General features: G+C 44.6%; 1 long non-coding RNA gene across 2 annotated transcripts in view; it reads right to left on the reverse strand.

Moving 5' to 3' along the window:
• LOC310769995 overlaps nt 1-22,293 on the reverse strand; it is a 101,033-nt gene extending 78,740 nt beyond the window's left edge. For both annotated transcript variants that reach the window (XR_014551913.1, XR_014551914.1), the window contains exon 1: nt 22,089-22,293. This is a non-coding gene — a long non-coding RNA (uncharacterized lncRNA). The remainder of the gene's footprint in view (nt 1-22,088) is intronic.

Consider the following 22,293-nt stretch of genomic DNA (forward strand, 5'->3'; position numbering starts at 1 on the left):
AAAAACCAAAGAACATGAAAGTAACAATAAAATCTTAAACTTCTTTTCCAAAAAAGAAAAGAAAACAGTGGCAAGCAGCACAATAAAAAAATAAAAAATAAACAGAGTTCCTTTCTTCAAGTTTCCCTCTTATGCACCATGTGCATAAAGCAAAATTTTATCAGTACAAAATAAGCTCAGGTGATGAATTGTAACTAAGTTTGCTATCACTTTCTTTACTCAGTGTTAGGGTTGAGTCAAAATTTCTCAGAAATACATTTTTCTGAGAACATTTCTGAGTTATTTTTCCATGTATTCTTCCCTCCCTAAAACAAAAAACAAAAAAGCTAGCTTTCTTCCCAAAATCAGGACTCTTCAAAGTTCAGCAAATCCATATTGTTAAAATGCACTACTATATAGTGACAGAAGGCAGACAGTATTGTAGGAACATGGGATGGCATGCAATGAAGTAGTTCTGTTAGTGCAAGGATTTCCATTTGTGCAATGGAACTTCCCCTCCCTCTCCTCAGCAGCGGAGCAAGCCGATTGGGCGCCTGGGGTGGCTTCCGTGCCCTGCACCCATGGGCGGGGCCAGCCAGGGAAGGATGCTCTGTGGGGCCTCCAAGGAGTCTGCCTGCCTCCTTCCATTCAGCCACCCTACAGCTGAGGGGGAAGCAGCGAGTGGACTGTTTGGGACAGTGCGGAGCCTGCGGGCACCCAAGCCACCACGTCACTCCCAGAAGAGATGTGTGGCACTGCAAGCCTCGCGGTGAGTGCTGCCCGGCTTTTTGTCAGCCCCCTCTGGGGTGACATCCGTACTCATCCCAAAATCTGCTCTGGAGGATTGGGGGGAAACCCAGAACAGATTTAGGGGGGGAAGGTGCACAGGGAGGGGAGGGAGGAGCCATTGCACAGGCAGAAGTCCTCATGGCGCAGTACTGTTTATCAGGTTAGAAGCAGACAACAGTTATGAAGAGGCCTCCCTTATTCCGAGTTGCACCATTGGTGCCCACCATCTTAGTACTGTCTATAGCTGTCAGTCACTGAGCTGTACGAGGTTTCAGACAAGAGGAGTTGAAACTGGGACCTTTTGCATCCAAATAATGAGCTCTATCACTCTTTCACTTGTAGTTTTCAAACTAACTGAAAAGTGATATGATAGACTATCATTGTTTCCTGTGGCATATGCACACTCATTTTGGGCTCCAAAATCCTCTCCAAGGAGATTTGTAGGTTTTCGATTTGCTATGAAAGGAAACCTGCTAACCTGTTTGACCTGAACAATGTAGATAATAGGGTCTACCATGCCATCCCCAACTCTTAGAATCCATCATCTGCTGCCAGACTCCTATAGTTCTCCTGTAACATGGAGAACTGTACTTCTCTACAGTTGAGCGAGGGAGGCAGTATTTGCTAGATAAATATGTTTGAGACAATGTATGAAGCTATTGCTTCCAGCATTTGACAGATGAAACAAGACATAATTCTGTCTCGCCAAGTGAGCAAACACCTCACAGCAGTGCAGCGATTGACTGGAGCGAACCAATTTTAAAGAGGTAGGTGGTATACCCCCCACCTCCAGAGAATGCCTTCAAAAGTTCATTTGCCTATATGACTTCTGGCAAACTCAGAAAAGCACAGTTATAAGCAACAAAAATGATTTGCATCTCTTCCCCTTCCATCACACAAAAAACCGCCTCAGTTCCCCAAAGCAATGCTTTTCTACCTAGGTGTGACTTGTTCTAAATGGTCATGCATTTAACATGTTATTTTTTTTTTATTATTTTTTGCAATGGGGGTAAATCATCAATCTACGTGTAGCTACACTAGAGTGGCTGAGCACAGGAATTTGGTTTAAGTACTAGAACTGAACTGAATTTAATGTTCTGGTTACTCCCATTTTTCTCCATTTCACCAGTCTTAAAATTGTGTGTGATGGTCGTTTTCTTGTTGTCATTGTTCAACACTTAAGAGTTAAATACCCCCTTGTTGACCCACTGCAGTCACGCAACAGATCCCAACAGATCCCAATCTAACTTCTGCCCTCTCCTGGCTTTTTTTGTAATGCCTTTTGCTGACTATCACAGTGCATATGTGCTGTATCCAACGAAATTTTACTCAGAGTAGATCCACTAAAATTAATGGACCTACATTAGTCATAACCATTCATTTTAATCAGCCTGCTCTGTAACCAATACTGAATACAGCCCTACATTGCTATAAAGGTAAAGGTAAAGGGACCCCTGACCATTAGGTCCGGTTGTGACCGACTCTGGGGTTGCAGCGCTCATCTCGCTTTATTGGCCGAGGGAGCCGGCGTACAGCTTCCAGGTCATGTGGCCAGCATGACTAAGCCACTTCTGGTGAACTAGAGCAGCGCACGGAAACGCCATTTACCTTCCCGCCGGAGCGGTACCTATTTATCTACTTGCACTTTGACGTGCTTTTGAACAGCTAGGTTGGCAAGAGCTGGGACAGAGCCACGGGAGCTCACCCCATCGCGGGGATTCGAACCGCCATCCTTCTGATCGGCAAGTCCTAGGCTCTGTGGTTTAACCCATAGCGCCACCCGCATCCACATTGCTATAGTATTATGCTTTTTATAATACTTACATATTTTATTTATGAAGACTGTTGGATTCTCTGGGCTTCTTGTCAGGAAGAGTGGGGTAAAAATAATTGATTACCACCATCATCTTATCCAAACCACCACCTGAAAGGTGCTCATTTTAGTACTCCGAGAATGAATTTTCCTTGGATGGGTGCAGTGGTGTAGCATGGGGGTGCGGGGGGGCCGGCCGCACCGGGCGCAACATCGGGGGCGCGCGCTCACACTCGCAGCTCTCTGCCCCTACCTGGCTCACTCACTCTAGGGGGTGTAAATTACTTGCCTTGCCCCGGGTGCTGATAACCCACGCTACGCCACTGGATGGGTGCAAGGCTTCTTCCACTCAATAATTCCCAATTTCATCCCCACCGTAAAAATTCAAAAGCACTGGGCCTTGGAGAACTTCAGAGAGCTTGCCCATCGCTAAGGGGAACAAATATATGACACTTGTGAGAGCATGGCTTTGGGAACTGTTTCACAAACAGACAACTCAAATAGAAGCAACAGAGGTGGGCCAGATAATTTGCACTGTACACATTCAATAAATTCCTGGGATGGATTTTTGAGGACGCTGTACCTCCCACCTACTGGGTGGGTGCTGACTCTCAAAAAAATGACTTCCCATTTTCTTTTCCTGATGTAGTCCCAATGAAACCAATGGGGCTCCTCTCAACAGAAGTTGCTGGACTGCATACACATTTTGCAGCTGTCTATAATAATGTGCATGTTTGGAAACCTGGTCCCCCAGGGAATATACCCATTTCCAAGTGATATATATTTACTGTCACTCTAGACTAGCACCAATTTTTCTTTGAAATCTGCTACCCATGTGCCTGCGTAACAAGCCCTAACAATGTCCATTAAATATAAAATGCTTGTTCTGAAATTATAAAACATTCCAAGTAGGTATTTGGTCATAATAAATGCTCACTCTACTACTTAATGAAATTGCTTGACATTTATGGGTATAATTAAAACAAGTATAATCAATCAATCAATTCATATACAATCCGTTCAAAGTGTACTTTTGAAAATCCCTTCTGATTTATGCCGGTGTTTATGAAACTAGAATGTGTAACCCTTTCAGCACCCTAGTGCTAGTTATCCCTTTTTTTAGGAATACGGGAGAAGGTTTGCTAGCGAAAAGGATGCTCCAAGTGGTCCTCTGTTGGTCACATCTGGACTTTAGTAGGAAATCCTCCATCATCATCATCCTCACCAGTTTCATTTATAAGTTGCCTTGTGATTATTTTCAAGCACACAGCCAAGCTGGAATTTGTGTTGTTATTTTATTTTGATTGATAATGTTTATCTCTCACCTTCCTTCCAATGAGGTCATGGTGGCATTCATATCTCCCTCCCCGATCCCCATTGCATCTTCAGAATGATCCTGTGAGACCAATAAGGCTGAAACACAGTCACCACCCAAATGTCACTGGCTAAGAGGTGATCTGAACTCTGGTCTCCCAGGTTCTAGTTCAGGGTGGTCCAGCTTACCATACCAAATGGGCTGCAAGAATACTTTGACATGGAACCCTTGAGCCGCTCACTGATTTGTCATGCCGGGAGGGGTTGAGGTCAAAATTGGACACCCCACCCCACAGTGAGAGAGCCAGTGAGGTGTAATTGTTAAGAATGTTGGACTAGAACAGGTTGGTCCACCACACAGCTCAAGGATGTGGCCCTCAAAGCAGGCCTTTTTGTGGCCCTTAGCAACATTCATGCCCACCCTCCCAGCCCTCACACTGCCTTCCCAAAGCCAGATAAGTGAGGCATAGTGCTCTGCGAGGGTCCTAGAGCTCTTCCACCTCTTTCACAAAGCTGGGCAAGGCTAATTAGGCTTTAGGAAGGAGGTGGGAGGCTATCGCAATTGGTAAGCCTTCTCTTCTTATTTTAAAATAAGAAGAAATCTAATGAAGTTTTGCCTCTCCTTTCTAGACATCATCATACCAAGAAAACATCAGAGGACTAGAATGTAAGACCCTAAGTGAGGAACCTCTGGTCTGTGGGCTAGAACCTGTAATGGATTCTAATCTGGATTGCAAGGCCGTTTTTTAGAAAAGCCACAACACCTTTCAATCAGCTGATGCCACCCCAGTGTGATACAATTCTGCCTGGTTTTGCTGCATGCACCAGGTTCCTATATAGGCCAATCTCTGTTGGAAAGCAGGATTTAGCTTGTGCTTAAATTGTGCACCAGTTCCCTGCTCAGTACTCAGCCTTACAGAAATTGGAATTTAACACCAACACCCATGAAGCGATGAGCAGGTTTTTAAAAACACATATATTCATACATACATACATACATACATACATACATAGCTTGCATGTAGAAGGTCCATGTTTCAATCTCTGGTGTATCTTCTTAAAGGACCTCTTATAATATGACTAGGGAGGGCTCAATAAGGTAGAGTAAAAGCTTCCGGCATCTGACTTTACTATAGAGTTTTCATTTGTTCAACCCAGTGGGTCATGAAAAGTCATGATTGCCATCACCTGTACTGTCCGGGTTCCCCTCCCTCCCCCCCCCCCTGGGCTTTGGTTTGGAAAAAGAACACACACAAGGTCATAAACTCTTTCCAGTTTGTTAAATATCACCAATCAATAGCCAATGAGTTGTGTGCAACAGCAATGACACATAGAAGGTCAGTAATCAATAATCTGGAAACAGTTCAAAGGAAAGGAGTGTACTGTCATACCTCGGGTTACAGACACTTCAGGTTGCACGGTTTCGGGTTACAGATGCGCCAAAACCCGGAAGTACCGGAATGGGTTACTTCTGGGTTTCGGTGCTCGCGCATGCACAGAAACACTAAATCGCACTTTGCGCATGTGCAGAAGCGCCAAATCACAACTCATGCATGCGCAGGCGTGGTGCTGCGGGTTGTGGACACTGCGGGTTGCAAACGTGAATCCTGCACAGATCACATTTGCAACCCGAGCGTCCACTGTATCTTCAGAAGGAGATAGACATAAAATAGGGAAAGCAACATTGCAGATGGACATCATCCAACAGACGGCGACGGCCTAAAAGTGTCCATGTCTAGGCTGAAGCATCAGCAGGATCATAATTTCATTTATTTTAAACACTTAGATATCACCCTTCAACCAATAGATCCCAAGTCAGTGGAGAATAAGTGCTAATAATGAAACCATACAATACAAACCCGACATTATCAATAATATCAGGGACAGCAGCAGGAAACATACAGCAGGCGGAGACCATTATGCAAATTAAAATGCCTGTGTTAAAAAAAATATGTCTTAATTGGGAAGGTTGGTACAGTGCAACTGTAATGTCAGGAGCACTGGATTAATTTGCTCTGCTGGTCCATTTGCCCTGAGCCAACCTTCCAACTGCCTCACATCTCTCCCTCTCAGTAAGCCTGTAACACCACTTTGAGCATTTGGGGAAATTCTACTCATGGAGGTCCTGGGCTGCCCAGATGACAAGACCCCCATTTTGGCCTCATGGCACCACAACCGACAGAATATCATAGAGTGGTGAAGCAAAAATAGGTATTTTCTGCTGCTGCTCCCGTCGTGTACAATGCCAGTCCTTCTGTCACACACAATGGCACAGGCATTGGTTGCTGCAGATGTTTTGTGAGCCATGCATGCAAAAATGTGTATATCAGTAAAAGCGCACACGAAATCCATATGTTGGTGAAATTATCATATAAAAATGTGTTCTGTTATGTGGAAAACCCTCGCAAAAACTCATGAAGAATGCCAAGTTGACTAAGGCCACCTCTTGAGCTCATTGGTGAAGACGGTTAAAGAGGCTTTTCCAAGCCAACAGTTCACATGCTTAGCCACACTGGCTTTGATTACAGAAAGAAGAGAAACATTTTCTCAGTGTGGAAACAACTAAACGGCCTTGTGGCACCTCAAAAGAATAACAAGTTTATAATAGCATGAGCTTTCTGGATCATTCTGTCACACACACAGAACCTTATCCTGAATTGGAAGGCCTGCATGCATATTGGTAGAGAGAGAGAGAGAGAACGAAGTGACAGCAGTGAGGTCGGAGGGAAATGAAGCACAGGGTGGTAATTACATTAAAGCTGAGATGCATGTTGAATAATTACAATGACCATTCACAAAGCAGTGCTGTTAAACATCCTGGTTTCCTTTCCTCTCCCATCTACAGCTTAGATCTGATGTATTATTTTTCTTCTCCATTATTGCTTTATCAATATTCCCATAAAGAGGCTCAGCAATATCTATCCCTTTTACGGCCTTGCTCTGCTTATACACCACCTTTGTACCAAGATGATGGTAGTACACAGGTGTACACTTAACTACCGCAGTGTGTGTCCCAGAGGGCTTTGCTTCTTCAAGCCTCCATGATTAGCTGCTCCAGAGAACAGTTGATATTAAAGTTGCATATGCAATGTTTGTAGGCATGCATGTATGAACGCACATGTACACCTTGCAGCACAGTCTTATTTGGATATGTTACGGAAACTGTCATCGAAGGATTAAGAGTACACACCGGCCATTCTCTCACTCAAACATACTGGCTCAGGGCTTTATTTTTAATCCCCAAAATTAATGGTCACTGCAAAACTCAACTCTCCCCCCCCCCCCATTTTAACTGTAAGGTAGAGAAATGACTAGCTGGATTTTGTTTATATCCATGGGAACTGTGAATTTTAAGTAACTCCACAGACATCAGAGCCAGGTGCTTGAACAAATGTGAAATTATGGTGGGAGGAAACAGAATTTCTGACAAAAGATCTCTCCTTGTAGAGTTGGTGTTATGAGATACCCCCCACAGGGCAAAGAATAAAGAAAAACTTGAGACGTACAGGCAGAGGTCTTGTGAATAAATCAGATTTTTCCAGGAATCATTATCAGGGAAAAGTCAGCTCATATTGACAACGTTATGACACAATGCCATTCCCAGTTAGTACTGAAAGGGTTTCTTGTGAAACTAACAAAAAAGGCAACCAAAATAAAGCTCAGCTTTTTAAAAAATAGGTATGAATTATGAATAAAGATTAGCATGGTGTAGCTTCGATAGCTGAAGGAAGGGAGGAAACGCTTGGGAGAGAGAGAATGGGGTTGGGAAGGTATGAAGATTTGATTTCTCCTGGAGCTGTGGAAAGACAAGTGATAGAGATTGATGCAAATAAGCTGCTTCCGAGTTGCTTGTCTCAAAACCAAGGGGCCATCAAGGGAGCCCCGCGAGACCGAGGGCACACAAACAATCCACGTTACATTTCACAAAAGAGTAGCAAAAATATATGGCAAAGAAAGCCATATTCAGCAATAGATGTGTAAGTGGCATAAATCAGTTCAGGAAAAGCAAACGGACATACCAGAACTGTTGCTCCTCTCACCTAGGCCAACGTAAATCAGGAGTGACAACGCAATGAAATTACAAAGAGAGCACAGTTCGACCTGCAAGAGGATGCAAGAAATGAAGCCAACAGGACAAGAGATCCAAATGAAAGATGTTGAGATATGATGGTAGATGTATTGACGCCATAAATCACCTGTAGGTGTGGGTTGATTCTTATTTCTTTTGTGATGCAAGGGGAAGTCAGTAGACTGCTGAAGCTCACTATAGGTACTCAGAGACTATTTTGATTTAGTGGCGATATTGAAGGAGCACCACAGAGTCTGCATGTTTTCTCTATGGTAACACAGCATGTGCAAATTTGTTCATCCTGATTGCTCTCACAGATTCCCCGAGAATTGGAAGCAACTCTGTGGCATTTTCCAGACCACAATGCCAACCCTGAGCTAGAGTCATATAAAGGAAATAGTCAATTTGTTGAAGGTATAACAAATAGTACCATATGTTCACAGTAGCTCTGATTTCAGCCTCATTTTACTTCTGAAGGGTGCAGGCAGCTTGTTACTATATCATCTGATAAATTGGGCTCTGCTCCATGAAAGTTTATACCACAATAAATAGGCTAAGTCTTTAAGATGCCACAATCCTCTTCACTGGTTTTCCTGCAGCTGGTTACCTGGAAGCTGTTAATCTATAGTTTGTTTGTTAGTTGTACACCAAGAGCTAATGTTGTTTATTGGCCAGGAAACCAATAACCAACCCAAACCCATTAGTGAGAAGTCCGTAGTTAAAATCTCACTGCAGCAATAAAACTTGCTGGGTTATCTTAGGATCTCTGTCACGGCCAAAGTTCACATTGCCTTACACCCACATGTAATATAAGTCGTATAAGAGTATATCTCTATTCCAAGTCATTATAAGAAGAGGGCAATTTCCAGCAGTAAAGGGGAAACCGAAAGGTGTTTCCAACCATTGTTCTCTCATCCCCCTGCTGTTTTCTTTCCACGCTGAGTGTCTAGACCCCATCCTTGTTTCACAAAGGGGGAGTTTCAAAGGAAAATGTGGCAAGCAAGGGGAGAGTCAAGCACCCTCTCTCTCCTGCCAGTCTTATTCTGCCCAAATCTTCCTAATGATGCTCTGAAGCAGAGAGGCAGCCATCTAGCTATCAGTGGCAACATAATAATTGACCCCAGGCCTCACCTGCAACAAGGAGAGGATTTTAACAGAGATCTGGGTTTCTGTATGGAAATAATATATACTGTAGCGAATGCTCAGCATTTTGAGCATTGTAGCAGACTGTATAAATGTAATGGGTAATCGTCACAAGGGATCTGAAGCAAAATGTTGATATGTAGGGTGCTTCTGGTCAGTGTCCCAGTCAGTCAGCTGTTACTTCTGCTTCCTCCTACCCAGTTTCCTGCCAGTTTGACTACCCCTCAGCAGTCAGCTTTTTGTAGCCCCGGAGTATGTTCAGTCCTGATGTTGTTGTTGTTGTTGTTTAGTCATGTCCGACTCTTCGTGACCCCATGCAACAGAGCACGCCAGGCACTTCTGTCTTCCACTGCCTCCCGCAGTTTGGTCAAACTCATGCTGGTAGCTTCGAGAACACTGTCCAACCATCTCGTCCTCTGTCGTCCCCTTCTCCTTGTGCCTTCAATCTTTCCCAACATCAGAGTCTTTTCCAGGGAGTCTTCTCTTCTCATGAGGTGGCCAAAGTATTGGAGCCTCAGCTTCAAGATCTGTCCTTCCAGAGAGCACTCAGGCCTGATTTCCTTCAGAATGGATAGGTTTGATCTTCTTGCAGTCCATGGAACTCTCAAGAGTCTCCTCCAGAACCATAATTCAAAAGCATCAATTCTTCAGCGATCAGCCTTCTTTATGGTCCAGCTCTCACTTCCATACATCACTACTAGGAAAACCATAGCTTTATAGCATTGTTTAAAAAAACAACCTGGGGGAAGGTTAGGTGGGGGGGGTTTATACATTTGAAAACTTTGGGGTTCTCCCAGGCCTACTGCCACCTCGCTCCTTTCCAGACGGTGCGTTTTGACATCATGAGCAGTGGCATTCACAGCCTAAGCATCGGCAATAAAAGCAATGACTGCTATTTGTTCTGCAGCTCTTCTTACAGCCACCACAGACAGGGGTACTATTCTGGATTTTAGAAACAGAAAGACTGAAGCTTCTCATAGGAAGACTGGAAGCTGCCTTATAACAAGTCAGACCATTGGTCTATTTAGCTCAGTACTGTGCTCACTGACTGGCAGCAGCTCTCCATGGTTTCCGTCTCTCCTAGCCTTACCTGGAGATGCCACGGATCGAACGCAGGACCATCTGCATGCAAAACTGATGTTCTACCACTGAGCAGTGGTCCTTCCCAAGGTTTAAAGATCTAGTCTGACATGCATTCAAGACAATGATACAAGAGGCATTGTGCAATTTAAGCGCACTTGTGGCTTCCTTTTTTATACCTCATTACAACTATTTTCATTCCTGGATTTAGGGGCCAACCCACACAAAGAAAATATTCTACACTGCTGTGGATCTAAAAATGGATAAATGGAAGCACCATCCCAGCATCTCTTCTAATTACCCAGTCCCCATATAAGAAGCTCAAATCAAAAGATATACAGAATTAAGAGAAGGAATAAATACACAGCTGAAGTTAACAGCCTTCTGTAATCAGAACTGTTTAGAGTAGCTTTGTTTAGTACTAAATAAATTCATTAAAGTGCAGTTACCACTATAATAAATGTAGAACTCACTAATTACAACACTACATTTTAAGTGCAACTCGAGTGTCTCAAGCGGCCTTTAAAGTGGTGTAAAGCCCCAGCCAATTCAAATTTAATTAAAACTATCCATGTAATTTAGTTTAAGTTTACCAATGAAGGGTGGCAGGCGTGGGGGGAGGAGAGAGAGGAAATCACAGTAACACTCTGCTAACTCTCGTTCAAATCTCCCTTTATAAAGATGGGGGTTAAAACATTTTGGGGGGTTTTATTTTTATTTTTTAAAAAACTGCACTTATTTATACAAAGAGCAACATTAAACACCCAGCAAACCCATCCACCCACCCACCCTCAGCAGAATCACAGAGTGTCAATTTAATTACATTAAACACATAAGTCATATTCAGTTTTTAAACAAAAAGCTTATTCCACAAATCGTCATAGGCCTGTAACCATGTTCCACTGATGTTGCATATGTAAGAAAACTTTGTCAGGTTGATTGAAGAGTAGTGGTTTTCTTGTCTGTTTGACTCTCAGACATGGGCTGTCAGCTTGTCCATTAATATTAAGTCCTGACGTTTTGCTCTTTGCAGATGAATTACCTTACACGTGAACATAAAAAAGAGCCTTGGTGGATCTGACCAAAGGCTGATCCAGTCCAACATTCTGGCCTCCTGACTGAGGTCAATCCGATATCTGTGAGAGGACACCAAGCTGGACATGAGACCCATAGCCCACTCTTCCTGCTGCTGTTCTCCAGTAATTAGTATTTAAAGACATTATATAGTGAACAGGCGGCAGGGAGAGAATTTAAACATCAAATTCAGGAGGGAGGAGTTTTCCCCTTCCACCCAACAGCTGTATCTATAAAGGAAAATGTAGAAGCATTGCATTAAACCAAAGGCGGGAAATACATATATTTTTCCCCAGTCAAGGGCTGCATTCCCTCAGGTGCAGGGCTGGGGCTGAAGTTTGATTCAGTCTGTGTTTCTAAGGTTAATCTGCCATTCCAAAACAATAATGGACCAGCGCAGAGCCACCCTTAGAAAGCCTCACTTACTCAAATTTTGCAAGGCAGTTCTCCAGTCAAGTAACGTGCACAGCAATGCATATTCATTTAATTTATTGATTAAATTTGTATACCTCCCTGTACCCATAAAGCTTAATTACCTTACTTTACCTTATAGAGCATGGATGAAAATGAAAACAAAAATCACATACAAACGTACGCTGTATCAGGAAGCATCACTTGTTCAGATTGTGCGTAAGAGGCAGAACTGCATACAAACAAGCTTACATTAGAAGCAAGTCACACTGGAGGTCTGAGAAATGTCTGCAAGTTGTTGTTTTTTGTTCTGTTTTTAATTGCAAGCTGACGTGGAAATGTGGATAAGATTGGGAAACTGAAATTGACAGTTTCACCTGTCCCCACTTGGAGGGTAATATGCCAGGGGCAGCACTCTAGCTGTGGGGGGGGGAGCCCGAAGTGGTTCAGGGGGGCCTTCTTTCTCCACCCCTCTTCTTCCCCACTCAGCAGGCTGCCTGGGAAAGGGCAGGTTGCTTTTCCCAGGGGACTAAACTGATCACCCAGGTTCCCTCCACCCACATGACCCTGAGGTCATAGATTTCCCACCTTTATAAACTATTTTTATATAATTTTTTGGCTAGGATAGCCCTGGCTTGCTTGGCTGGAGAGCACAGGGGGATGTGTGGGTGCAGAAATTAGCCTGCTGTACAAAAGTTAAATTTAGGTGAATTGTTGTGTCCACTTTTCCAGGGCTTTCCCACACACACACACCCCAGCCAAAACTCACTGAAACTCAGTTCCGGCACCTCTCAGGTGGGCACCATTGCTATTATAAGAGAACAAAAAAGACACTCCTGGTGAGTTCCAGCACCTCTTTTTCTAGAAAAATAGCACTGCGACTTTTGCCTCTGGTTCCGCTGGCATGTGACCCTCGGGAAGAGGTTCAGAACAGACAATGACCCTTGGGCTGAAAATGATCTCTCTCACACATAATAATAATAATAATAATAATAATAATAAATTATTTATATCCTGCCCTCCGAAGCTGGGCTCAGGGCGGCTAACAACAATAAAATAATACAACATTCTAAAATCATTTCATTAATTTATTATTATTAATGGGCGGCTTCCAGCAGAATGGGCAGCTTCCAACAGAAGATTAAAAATACATTAAAACATCAGTCATTAAAAACGTCCCTAAACAGGGCTGCCTTCAGATGTCTTCTAAAAGTCTGTTTATTTCCTTGACATCTGATGGGAGGGCGTTCCACAGGGCGGATGCCACTACTGAGAAGGCCCTCTGCCTGGTTCCCTGTAACTTCGCTTCTCGCAGTGAGAGAACTGCCAGAAGGCTCTTGGTGCTGGATCTCAGTGTCCAGGCAGAACAATGGGGGTGGAGACGCTCCTTCAGGTATTCTGGACCGAGGCCATTTAGGACTTTAAAGGTCAGCACCAACACTCTGAATTGTGCTTGGAAATGTACACACACCACAATTCTGCATCGACTACTCCTACCTGTGACCTCAAGTAGAGTAATAGAATTGTAGAGTTGAAAGGAACCCCGAGAGTCTAGTCCAACCCCCTACAATGCAGGATTCCCACAGCCATTGCACCACCAGCCTTCTGATGCACTGACCCATTGCACCACAGGCATAGGAGCCACCTCCTAAGGACCAAGGTCCCTTCACCCCCACAATAAAATATTTGAGGGGGATAGCCCCCCCCCATTGATGGGCACAGCCATTCAAATGGTGTGTGCACCATGTCTTGTGATCGATTATGTGAGGCAGTGCTTATGTCCCGTCCCCCGTCCCCAATATTTTATTCAAGTTGACACCCTTGATGAAAGCTCCCACTTCAAATCCTAGCTGTTCCCAACAGCTCCTCGGGATCAGGATTGGTGCCTGCACCTGAGACAACAGAATGAATGCTGCCAAATGACACCTATAGTGGAGATGTTTCCATAGAGTTTTCACAAATAGAAACATTTTATGCAGTTACTTAACCGAATGGGGGGAAACAGTTTTTAACATCAAATTGTTGTTGAGCTTTCTGTTGCTTTCCTCCACCCCACCCCCTTGCAACAGCTGTTCGCAGGAAGGATACTGGGGGTGGGGGGGAAGCTTTACATTTGCATTCATGTAGATGAGGTGAGAGAACAGACAATTCCTAAATGAAGAACTTAAAATTATAAGAAAGGAGCCTATTGCCAATCATCAAAATAATTCATCTTGGCATAATAAAGATGGCAGCGCAGCTGGCTGGCAACAGATAATGAAAACACCCTCCCACAGAAGCAACAGCATTTTTAAAAAATAAATAAATAAAAATAAATAAATAAAAACCAAGCCACCACTTCCCTGGCATTACCTTGCACAATAAATAGAAATCAGGGAAGATTTCAAGCAACAGCTTTATTGCGACCATCATGTTTTGTGTGAGATCGTATAAAACGTAGATTCGCCCACTTAAGGACAACAAAAAATAAATAAAAAGATTCCTGGGACAGTCTTAAAGACATTTATCCAACATGAGGCCTTGTAGTGCTACTGCCAAACCTCCATCCAACTTGAGCCATCTTCAGGGATGGATGCCCTTAACAGAACCATGTGGCTAACTCAGAAAGGATCATACCCCCTACTTCCATTTCCAGCGTTCTCCTGGGCTTTATTTAACTGAAGCAAGGACATCCAGCAAGGCTGCAGAGTGCACACCACTTTGCAAGGGGACTCTCAAAATGGGAAGCAGTTTTAACAAATACATAAAAACCAGCGTCCACGAAAATGTTTTCTTCTACACAACTACTGGAAAGCAAAGCAAGTTCTACATCTCTCAGCTACCCCAGCATCCAATGAGGCAGTTGCCGCAACAGAGAGGCCCCGCCCCTGACCTCAGCTCATGTATCTCCCCTATCCAAGCTGTGTGCAAGCAGGTGAAGGCTATGCCTTCGTGTAGCCTGTTTCTGCTCCTCCCTCTTCAGTCCTCTTCTGGTCCTGGGAGACAGTGGAGCAGGAGAGGTGGGGGCAGGAGGAGGACGAGGAGGAAGTGTGGAAGCCCTTGACTACACCAGCCTGACCTATGTTTCCCTCCTCCTGCATCTGGTTCTTCACTCGTCAATCCTGCTGCTCTCCTGCCTCTCCTGGCTGTTACAGGCTCCCCCATTCCACTGGTCCCTTCTTCCAAGTCAGTCTACAACCCCGCTGCTCCCGGTGCCCACTCATCAGTATCCAGCCACCACTCCTCAGTGTCCAGCCAGTCCCTGACACACAACACCTTATTGCTAGCAATATTCCCATATGTGATTCACTTTTGTATTTTATTTTTATTAGCATACAGTGGTACCTCAGGTTAAGTACTTAATTCGTTCCGGAGGTCCATTCTTAACCTGAAACTGTTCTTAACCTGAAGCACCACTTTTTAGCTAATGGGGCCTCCTGCTGCTGCCACGCCGCCGGAGCCCGATTTCTGTTCTCATCCTGAAGCAAAGTTCTTAACCTGAAGCACTATTTCTGGGTTAGCGGAGTCTGTAACCTGAAGCGTATGTAACCTGAAGCGTATGTAACCTGAGGTACCACTGTATATGTTTTTGAACACATTATCTGGATGGAGAACTGCATTGCAAAATTCAGAGAAGAGCAAGTTTTTAAGGATGGCTGCCTTTCTGTAAGTATGAATTAGGCAGCCTCACCTTCAAATGCAAAATTAACCGGATTTCTCCCCCACCCCTTCTCACGTGTAAACGTGCTTGGGATGGCACTGTAAGCGCCGGGGGGGGGGGGAGAATTTCCCCACAGACTATGTCAAGAAGAACAGACCCCACAACAGTAAGGAAAAAGAAGGGATTAGTAAGGATACTGTCCTGATCAGAGGCAAACTGGTCAAGCAGTCAAAAGAGGCATGAAAAAGTTGGCATCCACTCATTGCCGAACGAAGGCTTTCAGAAGTCCCAATCTTTCCCCTCCTTTAGCATTCAAGACTTGGAGACAACAACGGCTCTCTGCATCATGGATCACTGGGCTATTGACAATGCATCCAGGAATCCATTTGAAATTCCGCAAGGAGCCTCATGAATCATGCCTGGAAAGAAACGCATCCTTATTTACATTTCCGTTACTTAGGAACCTGTGTGCCAGTGGTGATTTCGTTTGCCTCTCTTTGTACCCGAGCCAGTAGGAAAGCACTTGGCCAGCTTGAAAGCAAGCCGGGCATTTCTGCTCAAAAAGACAGCATTATCGGCCGGGTTCCTGGTTCCTCTCAGATGTCATCGCTTTCAGTTATTTATTAACTCGCTTCCCTGCATAGTGCTCATGGAGTGCCAGATCCATCAAAGGGATGTTATTCTGACATCATGTCCAGAGATTTCCATGTAGATTTAGTGCCGTCCGTCGGTTCCTCGCAGCCCACAGGCTGCTGAGGGATTGAACTGAATAACGCATTTGGTTAGTGAGCTGTCAAGGAGTCAAAGAAGGTAGCCAAAGCATTTAGAGCTTCACTAAGTTAAAATGACATATGAAGGAGGAATTCAACTGGTGAGGCTGCACACTACGTTTCTTACAGAACAACTCAATGCAGTGCATAGGCTCATAGTTCTGGAGAAGTTTTACACTGGCTCGGTATGCAATGCTGCACACATGGAGTTCCACTTGTGCAAGAAAACTACATTTTCCTCTCCTCGCACACCCATAAAATCAACTCCAGAAGGCCCTCCAACCATCTTTTAATTGTATTTGGGGCCAGGGGGCAGCTGCAGGGGAGAGAAGAGGAAAGTTCTGCTGCACAAGTGGAGTATACGGTCCACTGTTTTGAAATTCTTATATTGTTACCCTGCCTTTCTTCCAAGGAATTCCAGGCAGCCTTCTGCCCCGTTATGTGCACAAGAGAGCCAATGTCATACTCACAGCAGCAACATGAGGCAAGACTGAGCAACAGAGAGAAAGCTACACTGGCTCACAATGACCTGAGAGCTTACTGGCTTCTGAAATGTGATAAAAGGATTTGCCAGACTTACACCTTCACCAATATCACGTTAACATTTGGTCAGCAAGCTGCTAGCTGGAGATAGACAAAGCATTTTGCTCCGGTGTGTCTTAAGCTTTTTTCCCCTCAAGTAAATAGCTGCATTGGCCCATGGCCACAAAGCCAAAGTGTAAAAGCAAGTTGGCCATTTTAATTTTTATTGGGAGAGGGTCTGGGGGAGGGGGTCACACACATAGAGTGGTCAGTAATACATAACAATGAACAATTGTTTGGTGGGGGAAGAAACAAAAAACCTTTTGGCATCACTGTGGGACAGGCATGTCCAAAGTCCGGCCCTGGGGCCGCTTGCGGCCCCCAGGCTGGTGTCAAACGGCCCCCCAGACAATTTTGAAAAAGCAATCTCTTGCAGCCCCCAAGCGCCTGCCCACAAAAGCCATTTCCTTTTTGCAAGCTCATCACGAGCTCTCCCCCCTGCGTGGGGGGTGTAGCTAGCCCCCTTGCCATTAGGGAGTCCCCGGCTGCATCACTCCTTGGGTCGACCAATCTGGTCAGCTGGGGGGGCGTGGCTAAATAAATAAATAAACACTATAGTACACATTCGGGACGTTGATACTGCAGCAATGGCGGTGGCAGAGGGGCAGCCGCCGCCTTGACCCAATGCTGGATTTATGTATAGGCTAAGTTCAGGGAAGTTTTTAATCTGTGGTATTTTAGTGTATTTTTGGTTTTCTATGGAAGCCGCCCAGAGTGGCTGGGGAAACCCAGCCAGATGGGCGGGGTACAAATAATAAATTATTACTATTATTATTATAAGTAGGCTGACGCTTAGGGCCTCTAAATCTAGGGGGCCTCGCCAGCCCGCCCACTCCCCAGCAGGCAGTCTCCCCTCTCCCAAAATTATAAACCCAAGACTTCATGCAAGGGCAGGGCAACTCAGGCCCAGCAACTATTAGACTCAGGGCTAGCCAGTGGGGCCCAATTTGAAGCAGTGGGCCCAGTTCACAGCCAAAATCTGCAAAATCTTATAGATATAAATAAAATCCATCTAGATTGCCCTGGTGCAGGGCTCCCCTTAGGAGCGGCCCGCGGGGCCCAAGTTGGCCCAATTGCTCCAATTGCCTTAACGTCAGCCCTGATGAGACTGTGCAGGGGTTGGACTGACAAGCCCTGTACCTTCTAGGTCCCTGGTGTCACTATTCAGAGTACAGACTCAAGGACTTGTTATGGAAATAAACAGGGGGGCACTTATTGGAAATCAGTTTTGTCACCTCTTTCCCCCCCCCAAACCCCGAGACAATGAGCCCAGCCACCTTTCATTCACAGTCGCATAAGCACTACATTACAGCATGGCCATAAACTTGTACGTTCAACCGCTGAAATATACACCCAATATGTAGCAATGGAGATTTACGTTACCGCTTTATGAATGTACACTGTGTTTTATGAATGGACTCTGCATTTTGTGAATTACCTAAAAGGGAGCTCTAGAATCTGGCAGCTAACCAATTGGGTACTACCACCAAACAGCGACCCCTATTGCTGAAAGCAAATAACCAGCAGGGAATGCTTCAGCTCAGCCTTTGCACTGTTTACTGAACACCCCCTGCTGTGCAGATAATGGAGAAAGCTCATAAATTGTATCCCTTCTGGCATCCTGGCCAACTTTATTACGCTAGTGTAAACCCTGGTACACCAGAAGCAGAGAATAGCAGCAAATAAAATCTGCTCATATGTCAGCAAGACTTGTCAACCAGTTCTTCCAAAGTCTTCCTAAATTATAAAGCTCTAAAATACAGGACAAAAGAGAGCAGGTCTGGGAAGAGCGAGGTATACAGTGAGCACCACCAGCAAAAAGCTGGTGTAATTCCTCCATGTACAGTGGTACCTCGGGTTAAGTACTTAATTCGTTCCGGAGGTCGGTTCTTAACCTGAAACTGTTCTTAACCTGAAGCACCACTTTAGCTAATGGGGCCTCCTGCTGCTGCCGCTCCACCAGAACATGATTTCTGTTCTCATCCTGAAGCAAAGTTCTTAACCCAAGGTACTATTTCTGGATTAGCGGAGTCTGTAACCTGAAGCGTATGTAACCTGAAGCGTATGTAACCCGAGGTATCACTGTAATTCCTGCCCTGTCATTTGATAGAGTGCCCACTTGCCCTCCTTCTTGACATGGAATGTTCTCTATTGGAGTCTCCAGGTCCAGTACAAAGACCATAAGAAGGGAGAGCAGGGACCTTGAAGTTCCCAACAGCTGTTAATCAAGCAAGCAACCTTTGTCACGGTCAGGACAGACTCAGACCTCGCCTCTCGGTTAGCCCCCAGGAGCAGCACACCCCCGCACCAAAAAGGATGGCCATTGCTCAAGAGCCTGGTCGGGGTGCATACGATCAAGGAGGGTAGTGAGCCTCCTCCCCATAAGCAACTCTGCTGGGATCCAGCCGGTCACTGCACTTGGGGTGATGTGTTGAACCAATAAGAACTCCGCTAACTGGAGAGTCCAGTCTCCATGCACTATGCGCCTACCGTGCAAGGGTAACACTCACCATTGTTGCTCTGCCCACTTTTGCCTTTGGCCCCACCCCACACTGCCACATGTCCACCCCACAGAAGGGAATAGAATACAGCCCTCTGGCTGAAAGGAAGTTCCCCACCCCTGCTCTACCTGAAGGCTCCAGGGATTGAACCTCTGCATGCAAGGATGTCACTGAAGAGCAAACTGATTAGACCTAAAGAGAAGTTCGTGATATTAAAACAAAGAAAAGTGCTGGGTAAGAACATTGTCCTTACGGAAAGTCTGCTTAACTGGGAGGGAAGTTATAAGAATATGAAACATCCATTTCCACAAACCCGTCCATGAGCCTTATTGCCATGATTGTTTAAAAAGGGACTGTGCCGTTTCTGCTTTGCAAGCGAGTTGCAGTTATTATCAATTTGCTCTTGATATAAAGAAGTGATTTTCCTATACTTACATCTGCTCTCAGAAGAAAAAAGAAAATGGTCCATAAAAGTTCCATTAGCATACAAAAGCAGAGGCATCTGCTGGGAGTCTTAAGGCGCTTATTGCCTTTACTTAATCAGAAGCACCGGCTACGACTCGCCTCACCTCTGCCCTCATCAGCACTCTAGGTCTCGGTGCGCCACAGAGATGCCTTTGTGGAAGACACCCAGGGACATGCAGAGAATTTGACCAAACAAGCGCTTCTTAAAACTAAATTAATTCTTGAGCTATTAAAAAAAAAAAAGTTTTCCACTAATTAACTCTGGGTGCATTGTCCACATAGGCCTTTTTTGTAAATTGCAGCCACAAGAGAATGAAAATAAAGCGCAGCGTTGCATCGACACACAAACAAAGATAGTTGGCTTGTTTGTTTTTTGACCAAGTTATGCATGGCAGGGAGTCGCTCCTTAAAACAAAAACGCACGCAGCTCCTTGTGACATAACGGTAGCACCATCTAGAGGATGAGGGGAAGCAATTCAGATTTTGTTCTTTCTTTCCACAATGCTGCGTGTGTTCAGAAAACAAGGATGCTCCAGGGAGCTAGTGACAACTGCTTTGGGACAGCAGCATTCAGAAAACATGGTGCAGGAAACACAGAGGGAGAGGGCATTCAAAGATTCTACATTCATACAGGTCAGGCTAAAAGATGGGAGGAAATTTAACAGGACTTGTATTCCAGTCCAAACAGGAAGCCGGACCACTTCTGCATATACATACACAGCTGGAATACCAACAGGTAAAGCTAATAGAGTTCTGAACCTTTTCAACTCACAAGCTTGTAGTGGTTGGCTGCAACCCCAGAGCTGGGCACCACATCACATGGAGGGGTCAAGCTTAGCCAGGAAAATTGCCATACCTAGGCCACATACATACTATATGATACCGCTTTAGCCATCATGACTCCCTGAAAAGTATCCACAGAGCTGCTGTTTTTAAGGATGTTGAGTTACTAAGAAACACCCATTCTCCTCACAGAGCTAAAATTCCCAGAATTCCCTGGGAAGAGGGACTGATTGTTAAACTGTGGGAATTGTAGCTGTGGGAGGAATAGAAGATCTGCTAACAACCACCAGCACCCTTAGCAAACTACAGTTCCCAGGATTCTTTGACTGTTTAAAGTGAAGTGATACAGCTTTAGTTGTGTGGTGCAGATGGGACTGAATTAGAAGACAGGAAGTCCATAAAATACTTTAAGTGGAGAAACGTAGTTTCTATTAATTCAGGGATCCCATCAAGGGTAGTGCACACCATGCCAAGTCCTGATTAATATACCAATATTAACTGTGGCCTTTGACCAGAGTTTGAATATACTCAGTAGCAACCAGGTGGAACAGAGAGTAAACATAACCAGTAATAACCACAGACGGAAGATTTGTAACTGGAACAAAGCAATCTATTTATTGGAGCACAAAGCATGATGGCATTATGGAATTTGCAGCAAATATAACAACTTACAGGAACGTGATAGAAATAGCACAAACCAATTCATGGTTTAATAATGGCATGAATAATTATGCCTGACAAAGCAATCAATCCGTGTAAGTAACATTATTAACATTGTCTCCTCCTAACTTCCTTCAGCACATCAAGTTGTAAAGCACAAGACCTAAATTGCTTAGCAACTTAATTTAGCATAAAGTTCAAAGTGACCAATACAAAGCTGTTGGCCCAGACCTTGAGGCCCTCGTTCAGCTGAGCAAAGCACACAAATCAAAACAAACAGCAGGAAGAAAAACCAAACACCCACCACCACCACCACGAAGAATGAAAGCAGTAACTAAAACAACAAAATGATTCTCCGTGTACCGTTTACACTGATCAGGAGCTGAACCAGAGAGGTGGCTTTTTCCATATTTGCACTTATTTCATTAGTCAGGTGGGCACATAAGATGTAGATCATGAATTACCATAATCACCCTGGAAGGGCAGTGTAGAGTTCTTCTCCACGTCCAGCGCTAGCTTGCCAAAATATGTTATGCTTTCACTTTTGTTTTGGCTACATGGCTGTTGTTTGCCTTCTAATCTTATCCCCCCTCGGGATGCCAAGGCCTCATATCACAGATGGGAAAGTCTATCATAAAGTCTCTCCAAGCAGCTTGCAGAGAAATGGCACAGATGCATCCGTTTTGATCTACCACAGCTTCTCTATAGTTGCTGGTTCCGTCAGCCTTGCAGTGTCCAGATTAATTGTCTCCTTTTCATGCAATTGAATGAAATTCTATGCAGATGCTGAACAAAAGAAGTCATTATCATAACTGGTTTCACATCATAGTTTTTACATACAGTTTTTAATAGGCAATTCCACTTAAAGTCTATACTTTGGCTCTTCATCAAAATGTTATACAGCTACTGCTGCCTCTGCTTTTGGCTCTACTTCCTCTCCACACACACCCTTTTCAGTGTCCATTTACACTCCCCACCCCCAGTAGCCATGCACGTATATACTGTACAGTGGTACCTCTGGTTACGAACTTAATTCATTCCGGAGGTCCGTTCTTAAGCTGAAACCATTGTTATCTTGAGGCGCGCTTTTGCTAATGGCGCCTCCCACTGCACGCGCGCCTCTGGCATGCGACTTCCGTTCACATCCTGGGAAAGAGTTTGCAACCAGGAGCAACTGCTTCCGGGTTAGCGGAGCTCGTAACCCAAAGCATGCGTAACCA

The sequence above is a fragment of the Podarcis filfolensis genome (assembly GCF_964270895.1).
Source record: "Podarcis filfolensis genome assembly, chromosome: 8".
Classification (NCBI taxonomy): Eukaryota; Metazoa; Chordata; class Lepidosauria; order Squamata; family Lacertidae; genus Podarcis; species Podarcis filfolensis.